Source organism: Scylla paramamosain, chromosome 14 (assembly GCF_035594125.1).
Source record: "Scylla paramamosain isolate STU-SP2022 chromosome 14, ASM3559412v1, whole genome shotgun sequence".
Lineage (NCBI taxonomy): Eukaryota > Metazoa > Arthropoda > Malacostraca > Decapoda > Portunidae > Scylla > Scylla paramamosain.
In genome coordinates, this window is record NC_087164.1 from 22,087,423 (window position 1) to 22,097,422 (window position 10,000).

The 10,000-nt window shown below is 44.5% G+C and overlaps 1 protein-coding gene across 2 annotated transcripts in view; it reads left to right on the forward strand.

The window, feature by feature from the left end:
* Positions 1 to 10,000, forward strand: part of LOC135107031 (uncharacterized) — a 75,514-nt gene that overhangs the window by 6,030 nt on the left and 59,484 nt on the right. The window lies entirely within an intron of this gene.

A 10,000-nucleotide genomic window follows, 5' to 3' on the forward strand; every position in this document is an offset into this window, starting at 1 on the left:
TCCATGCATGATCTTTTCTAGTGATGGCGCCGATCAGAGTTGAGAGGTTTTCTTTATCTTGTGCAGCCACAGGAAACATTTAGGAATCGTTATAATGATGAATACCACTATCGTCTGAAGACCTTTCTTTTCGGGAGCCATAACTGAGCACACAGACAATAACGTCCGCACCCTTACCGTCAGCTGGGACGTACAGTAAGCCATTCCCGCTGACCCCGCCGGGAAGACCTCGCCACTCGTAATAAAAACACCCGCCATCAATGAAACGAGGCACTCAGATCGTCTCTTTGGCCAGGAAACAAAAGCTGAGATGGTGAATACTTGGAATTCCATGCGATATGTTTTACATCCTGTTAAGTATACAGAATTGTTGTTGTGACCTACAAGTCTTCAGCAAAAGGAACTCATCCTATGTAATAATCAATTTGTCTACATTCGGCAAGCACGATAGAACAATGAGGCGGTGGAAAAGACATCTGCCGGGAATGCAAATCGAGGAAATCTGAATATGTAGGCAGTTTACGTTATCAGCTTGTTCACTTTGATACCTCGTAATAGTTGTTTGATTCGAAATTATGACTATAAAGTCCATGTTGTTTTTTTTCACGTATACCCTAATTTAATAACAATAATGTTTGCCATATACTTTTTGACTTGTTTGTTCATGAATTTGTCATTATCTATTTATCTATTTATATATCTGTCTATCTATATATCTATCTATCTATCTATCTATCTATCTATCTATCTATCTATATATCTCTCTACTTATCTGTCTATCTATCTATCTATCTATCTATCTATCTATCTATCTATCTATCTATCTATGTACTTGTCGATTTATCTATCGATATCTCTTTTTCTCTGTCTTTCTTTATTTCTGTCTTTAACCAATGATCTGGCATGTAAAGGCCATAGCCAAGAGATCTTGTCTTTCTCAAAGAGATGTTACGTCACACCTCAGCACGGCTGTATCACTAAAGCACATGTGATGTAATCCCCGCTTCATCCGCTGCCTCCATCCTCCTCCTTCACTCCCTGAACGATCCGCCGCTCAGGAACACTCCGATTTCTAACAACTTTCGGCGGTACTGATCAACTCACCTCTGATACAAGTTTTGTGGACGTCTCTTTGGTCTCCTAACTTCGACCTCAGTGGAGCGTATCCCTGCCACGCGTCCATGTAGCGAGAAAACCAAACAACAGGATCTAGTAGCATTCTTGTGTAGTTGTGTTCATTTACGATACAAACGGTGATGATAACTCGCTTGTGTGATATATTTACTCCCAGGATTTACGAAGACATGTGTTGCTGAAGACTTAGTTGTTGCCGTGGACTGTCAATTCTCGTAACCCCATCCGGCGTTGTATCTAAATATTTCACTACTGTTCTCGCCCTGTTCGTGATTTTATGGGCCACAATGTTAAGGTGTTTAAATATCACCAACTCACTCCTTGTCCTATCCGCTCCTACGCTAATGATACCACCCTGCACTTTTCCACGTGTTTTTGTAGACGTCCACCTTTCAGGAAGTAAACAGTTCACGCAGGGAAGACACATAATGCTTTACTTCTGATCTCTAAAATTTTAGATTGGGGCAGAGCAAACTTAGTATTGTTCAGTAGCTCAAAAACTCGCCAGCACCTCAGCGGACCTCTCTTTTTTATTGCAGTTTTGTTTCCTTTGGCCAGTGTCCCTCCTACATGAAAAGAAAAAAAAAGAAAAAAAAATCCATACAGGTTAACTAACTGTAATGTTTCTACGTTAAGCATTTATAGTAGATTTAAAACCTGTTCTCGTTTTCTTGTTTTAGGAGACCTTAATGCTTCTTAGGTGTGTTACGGATCAATATATCAAAATAATGTGGTAAAAATACAAAATCATGCGCATATCTTCCCTCTACAGATTAACAGGCGCAGCACCATTTCTCAGGAGGCCTTAATTCTTGGGATCAAGATGTCAAGATAGTGTAAAGAAAAAAAAAAGAAAAAAAAATCCAGGTCTTTCGATTATCCTCCCCCATATAGATAAACAGGCCAAATACTTATTTATTTATTTATTTTTCCGGCAAACATTTAACATTATTTTCTTACCGATAGTGCATGAATGCGTAACTCTCGTGGCTTTATAGCAATGTTCCTCTTGTGGTGCTATGATTTCATAGCCTTCACTTACGACTCTTCAGTACAAAGATTTTTTCTTTCCGGCAAATATTGAACATTACTTTCTTATTCTTACTCCTGATCAATGAAGTCTGAACTCTCGTGGCTTTGTGGAAATGTGTAGTGAGTCCATAGCCTTCATTTACAGCTCTTCAATACACTCAAGGCCAGAACGAGTGGCTGGCAGACGCTACATAATGCAAAGACTGCTGTGCAACTTCAAAATTAGCCTGCATAATCGGTAACAAAATCAGGAACAAAGACTCGCCCCAGCGGTGATCCTGGCAGTAGGGTGGACTTCTCGCCACACGTGCAGTTCTCTCAGCCCGCAGCACTGCCCGGAACCTGATCGACGGTGATAGCGGAAATCTCACGGATTATCACGTCTAGCGCATGAGGCCTCGAGAACAAGGACTCGTGCCGGAAGTCGCGTATTTTTGGCGCCCTCAGCACATAGCCACATAGAGAGAGAGAGAGAGAGAGAGAGAGAGAGAGAGAGAGAGAGAGAGAGAGAGGGGGGGATCAGACAGACAAATAGATGGAGATCGAAATAATAACATAAATCACATCATAGTTAAAACCCATGTCCTTTTGTGATAGAAGATGAGTTGAGTAAAGTCACTCATTGATTGACTAGCTCAGTGCGCCGCAACAAGATCATGAGGCAGTGAGTGAAGTAAATAAACATTACAGTGATCGCCGCAACATTCGTGCGCTCGTATTTAAGGTTAGGAGAGGGAAGGAGTGGCTGACACCCATGCATACTAGAACACGGAAATACAAGAAAATAAGGAGACCGGTAAAGACGAGTTGATTTACACAAAATAGTTCTTGAGAGAGAGTCTATATAAAGTCGTCATTGTATAAAAGATTCATACGTTCTAACCAAAGGATGGTTGGTGCAGGAAGGTTGCCTGATGTGGATAAAGGTTGAGGCTCCGATGAAGGTAAAAAGCAACACACAGACGCCCAAGTCACGCCTGTGGTGCTTCTTTTCGCGCCCGTGTGTGTCCATCAAACATGGTGTAATGTGATCTGAAAAGAAGAAAGGAAGAAGGCGATTGGAATAGACTCAGTTTTCAGGTTGATAATGGAGTCAGAAAGGAGTTATTAAGAAGGTTACACAGATTTGCGGCTGGGGACGATGATAAGTGGACATAACTGTATAGGAACTGCCGCGTACACTGACTTCTTGCAGCTTCCCTTATGATCTTTTGTTTGGTCTTGTTCATTCATTTGGTTCACGCTGGATTTCATGGTACACACTCTGCTTCACTCACTCTTGCTTCATGCTGCCAGTGAGTTTGCTTCTTTTTAATTTGGAAATATTACAAGTTTTGCTTTCATGCCAGTATAGTGGTATTGGCTAGTGAGTTAATAATGAGTTAATAACTACTACTACTATTGCTGCTACTACTACTACTACTACTACTACTACTACTACTACTACTACTACTACTACTACTACTACTACTACTACTACTACTACTACACATATACGATCACACACACACACACACACACACACACACACACCACCACCACCACCACCACCACCACCACCACTCCAACTTGTGCTGGTGCCCGCGGCAGTGGCTGGGAGAACAGTCCGATACATTCTTCACCTGCTCAAAAATGCAATTACTGCGCTCTGTGTTGTTGCCTGTGTGCGTGTACTTGGCAGTGTGTACGTGTGTGTGTGTGTGTGTGTGTGTGTGTGTGTGTGTGTGTGTATGTGTGTCGGTGGTGATGTGTGTACACGGGGTTGTCTCTGGAAAACGTGCATATTTGAGTGGAAGTCTGTGTGTGTGTGTGTGTGTGTGTGTGTGTGTGTGTGTGTGTGTGTGTGTGCGTACGTCAGGTATTCCATCGGGACTGCCGCCATTATTGGCCTGTGATGTCATTGCTTCATAACCACCACAACAGAGGCAGAGGAGGAGGAGGAGGAGGAGGAGGAGGAGGAGGGGTGAGAGGGGCGGGAGGATCAGAGAGGAGGAAAGCGGCCCGCAGCGTGGGGGTGGTCGAGGGCGGGAGGGAAGCAAGGGAGAGGAGAGAGAGGAGACGACCTACTCATTACGATCAGCTGTCACAATACAGAACGCTTTAATAATTTGAGAACTCTCCACCATCGCACTGCGGCAGAGCGACAGACACTCTTGACTCTTAGGAGAAGAATAACATAAGGATAAAAAAATGAACTTGATGAACTTTGGACGCCGCTTAGATGAATGATTAGACAACGATAAGAAAAGGTCAAAGTTAGAGACCTTAACCCTTTCCCCGCGATATACAATAATTCTCGACACCTAAAGCAACGTGTGAAATCTATAAATAATCATCTACGAGAAAGAAAGGGATTAGAAAATTAGATGTTGCAGTTTCCAGCCAGTAATGATTAGAAAACGATAAGAAAAGGTTAAAGTTAGCAACATTAAACTCAATGTAATATAAGATGGAAAAAAAAAAAAACCTAATTGCTATATGATGATGAAAGGATGGAATTAATAAACCTTGGATTCTTAGAAGAAGGGAGTAGATAAGGCTAAGAAAAGGCTTAACTTAGTGACCTAAATTTCAAGGTAATGTAAGATGAAAAAACGTTAACTAGCTGCTTATATAAGGATGAGAAAAGGATAAAATTGGTGAACCTTGGATTTTCACAAGAAGAAATTAGATAAACGTAAAAAAAAAAAAGATCAAGCTTGTGACCTTAAATCTTAGTAAGATAGGTAATATGAAGAAGAGAAAAGGTTAATTCACTGACCATATACTCTCAGAAAAAAAAAAAAACATTGTACTAAGAAAATTATAAACTTGTAATCTATTAGAATCTTGGACAAAAAGAGATTAAACCTAATGCTTCTTCTATTATGTCTCGTGCTCCAGAAATATAGTGTATTATTGTCTATAATCTGTAGGAGAGAATCGTTGCATAAGAAGAGGATGAGATGATATATGTTTAAGAAATGCTAAAGTAAAAGACACGCACAAAAAGATGATAATATAACTAAGAAATACACGAGTAGAGACACTTAGTAAAAAAAGAAAAATAAGAGTACGACTTAGAAATACGTAAACAAAGAACACACCAAAAAAAAAAATAATGACAATACGACCTAAGAAATACGAAAGTAAAACACACACTTGCCAGAAAAAAAATAAAAATAATATAACTGACTAAGAAATGCGTAAATAAGACACTCCCTCTCCCGCCTCCCCCCCAAAAAAAAAAAGGTCTAATATGATAATACCACAAAGAAATACACAAGTAAATTATACACTAACCGCCCAAATACCTTGCGAACTATGCAGGCGTGACAACCTCCAACCAGATCATTATTTAGAAAGTAACAAATCAATGAAAATAACCCCACCGCTGCCCAACCGCCCCCCCAAAAAAAAGTAAAAATAAAAATAAAAATAAAAAGAGGAGTATCGGATATTTAATTAAACTAAAAAGTGAGGGATGACACTATTATTGGCACACGTACATCAAACGCGCCGGAGTGCCAACCCTGGGATATTGCAAGCCCACCTGACTGACCCCGTGACGCTGCCGCCTACTCTCTCTCTCTCTCTCTCTCTCTCTCTCTCTCTCTCTCTCTCTCTCTCTCTCTCTCTCTCTCTCTCTCTCTCTCTCTCTCTGTGCCTACGTGTGACACCACTGTGCACTGTTTAGTTCTGTGGTTCCTCTCTCTCTCTCTCTCTCTCTCTCTCTCTCTCTCTCTCTCTCTCTCTCTCTCTCTCTCAACGCCAAGCCACGTGCATCTTCCTTCTTGTGGCAAAACCATATAGGGAATTCATGTGTGTGTGTGTGTGTGTGTGTGTGTGTGTGTGTGTGTGTGTGTGTGTGTGTGTGTGTGTGTGTGTGTGCGTGCGTCTTCTATTACTACAACTTAATCCTATTCTTATTTCACCACTCAAAATTAACTTCATCACAACCTCCACCACCACCACCATCACCACCGCCTCTGTCACTATTATCACCGCCGTCGCCGCCGCCGCCGCCGCCGCCGCACAACCTCCTCCTCTTCCAAATCCCTCACGTCACCAAGGGCCGGCGGAGGGAATGATAGAAGAAACACGGCCCAATATTAAGAAAAAATTGTGAGATATTGAGACCGCAGGAGGAGGAGGAGGGGGAGGAGGAGGAGGAGGAGGAAGGGTAGGAGGAGGAGGAGGAGGAGGAGGAGGAGGAGGAGGAGGAGGAGAGGGTTTTAAGCTTTCCTTGTTAGCCCAGTCAAGAGAGAGAGAGAGAGAGAGAGAGAGAGAGAGAGAGAGAGAGAGAGAGAGAGAGAGAGAGAGAGAAAGAATAACAAAACAACAGACCACATCCAAGAAAACCGTAACTAGACTAAAAACCACCTTAATAATTCATTGTAATATATAACAACAGTAACTCAATACAACACAATATTCTTTCTCTCCCCTTCACCGCATCACCTTGCCGTCACATCACCGTCAGGAAGATCATCACCCCCGCCGTCACCATACACCATCACGAGCATTGCATCACCCGTATCGCTTCCTCACCATTACTGTCACGTGATTACTCTCGGTGGATGATGGATGTCCTGGCGGGTAAATCTTTCCTATCCTTTTTTTATGACGCTCGAATGACTGGCTTTTTTTATCGGAGTAAGAGGAGGAGGAAGAGGTGGTGGTGGTGATGGTGGTGGTGGTGGAGTTGGGGGAAGGGGATAGGAGAGTGAAAAAAATGCGATAAAAATTCGAATGGATATCACCAGCGTAGAGCGATCACAATTAATAAAAATAGAGAAATATGATAGTTATTTTAAAGCGTGCTGTGAAAAGTGACGATGGTTGACATGAGAGAGAGAGAGAGAGAGAGAGAGAGAGAGAGAGAGAGAGAGAGAGAGAGAGAGAGAGAGAGAGAGAGAGAGAGAGAGAGAGAGAGAGAGAGAGTCGCATTTCTTGATTTTAGGCGCAGTGACAGGTAGCACTAACAGCAGCAGCAGCAGAGACAAAAAAGCTCCTCCACCTGGATCTGTTCCCAGGTAATAACTGTGAGAAATCTAAGGAGAAAATTCTTCTCAGGTCTTGGTGCAGTGAAACGAGTCGCGGCGGCCACTTGAACCTGGAGTTTAATTAAAAGTCTGAGGCCCTGAAGTAGAGGTGGGCCTTTTTAACGAATTGTCGAAAACAACCAAATGCAGATAAATCAATAGTATGCGACAACTCTCTCTCTCTCTCTCTCTCTCTCTCTCTCTCTCTCTCTCTCTCTCTCTCTCTCTCTCTCTCTCTCTCTCTCTCCCTCTCTGGAGCGGAGGGCCATTATCACGGATGCTTCACGGAGGCGGAGAGGGCAGGTCTGGCCGCATCGTGATTGAGAGCTGCTCCTACAAGAGTTCCAGATTCATATTAACGTTCCCTCGGTGGTCAAAACGACTTCACGAAGAAGAAGAAATTTCCGCCACGCCGGCAACACGCCGTCCCCGGGGACTCGGCATCCCGACCCGCCCCGCCCCCTCGCGCCTGTGGGAGGAGCCTGCAGAGAGAATCGTCCCCGATTGGTGGACCAAGCTCCACCCCGAGGGGACGAGTGAGGGGAGTCGCTGGCAATATTTAGGAGGCGAGGGGTATGAATGAGCTATGTGGGCTATGCTGCAAGGCTCAGTAACCCGCGGCACACCAACGCTACAATGGAACTTAGCTGCCGTGCATGTTAGTCCCAGCGCGACTGAGCTGCGTCCCGCCCCGCGAGGTTTGTTGACAATAAAGTAGAGGCATGACGGAGTCACCTTCCTCCCAACCCACGCCTGGGGAGGATGTCAGGCCGCTCGAACTTGAGCCTTACATACCGCCGCCCCTAGAGTGATGCTTGGCGTGACGTGGACTGCATGGGTGTATGGGCGCTGGGCTGTAGTTGGCAACGTAACAGAATCAACAACGAGCGGGTGATGTCAAGAACTAGACACCATGACGACCAGGAAAGGAAATAAACGTGGCTTATCGGGTGAATGCAAATGCTCGTCTGTCAACGCATGGCTTCCGGTGATGGCGTGTCCCGAGGGAGGCGGCGGCGGCAGACCTGTGACACGCCCGCCGGTAAGGGAGGCAGGGAGGATAGGAGGGCGGGAGACTGCAGCGCGGACTCTCATCAGTGGATCATGACGTCATCTGAACTGACGGGGAGTGGAAGGCGGGGGAAGATGGGAGGGGGGAGGGGCGCTGTTGGACGAGGAAGATAAACAAAAGAAAAGGGGACGGGCAAGGACCGGAGAGAGAGAGAGAGAGAGAGAGAGAGAGAGAGAGAGAGAGAGAGAGAGAGAGAGAGAGAGAGAGAGAGAGAGAGAGAGAGAGAAACACACGCTCCTGCTGCTGTTATCGCTCCTTAATGAGGTTTCTAAAGTTTTACCTCAGGCTTAACAATCCTTTATTTTCCCCTAAAGTAATCTCCTGAATAAAGATTAATTCTAACTATTTTCTTTATTGCCTGAAATGAATCCGTAGGCCACTGAATATTAATTGAGGAGGCCTTGAGGTTACATAATGAGGGGGAAACTTTTAGGTTCTCGGTGGAGGCGGAGAAACGGCGGACCTTGGTGGTGGTGGTGGTGGTGGTGGTGGTGGTGGTGGCGGAAGTGGGCAGAGGATGTCATAAGGTGAAGTGCTGGTAGGGTGAGGCGGGGCGTGACGGGAAGGAGAGAGGATGAGGCAGGGAAGGGAAGTGTTAGGGTGAGTTAGTAGAGGTTAGGTTAAGTTAGGTACTTGTATATGAGATGGTCACTGTTATGAATGTTCTCGTTTTCAGACTCCTAGTTTGACCGCGCGCTTATCAACACACACACACACACACACACACACACACACATACCGTAACTCAGAAAAGTGCGCCCTCGCCTGTCATTCAAATCCCGCTCAGGTTGCTAAACATTTGTCACTGACTTTTGCCTGCTACCGTCCCTGAAAACAAGACGATGAGATGACCTATAGTATATGTGACATCTCAGTTTTACTCATAGATCAGTCCTTGTAAACTCTTAAGCCACCACTACTACTACTACTACTTCTACTACTACTACTACTACTACTACTACTACTACTACTACTACTACTACTACTACTTAGGTCTTGTTCTTCAGGTGAATCAAGTTTAGTGCTCAATCGCGCGTACAATCATTCTGTAATGATAAACACCACGATAAACACATCAATAGATGCGCGTATTGACAGGTCTCCTCGTGCGACTCGGTGAAGCAGGAAGAAGTGAGCAAGTTCCCCTCTCATCTTACTCGGAGAAAGCTAGAAGAGGTAAAACGGATGAAAGGAAATCATGAAGCACTATTGTTATAATCTTCATGCTTCTAATGATCATGGTGGTGATGGTGAACCTGTTGGTGATAGTGAACTTGTGAACGTTATCATCATTTCCAGTACTGTTAATATCATCAAAATAACCTCGACTCAGTTTTTTTCTGATGGTAATGTTGATGATGGCAGTGGTGGTGGCAGTGATCGGCATTATCGTTGTTCTTGCTGAAGTCATCACTGTCGTAGCCGTTATAGTCTTCATCATCATAGTCGGTCATAGTCATTCTTGCTTCCGATGCCGTTGTCACAGTTGTTAAAATTCTCCTCCTCCTCCTCCTCCTCCTTCTAGTGACTCGCTCTTGTTTCCTTAGTCCCTTCCTCCCTACCCCTCTCCCTCCTCCCCACCAGGCCTCTCTCCTCGTTCAGCTCACGTCGCCCGGGCCTCGCCATCCGCCAGTCACTCACACACCCTCGGCCCCTTCACTGCCGATGGCCTGCTCCTCACTCTGATGGATCTTAGGGTTTTTGTTATAACGTATTGATTTTTCTTGCTATAACAGTG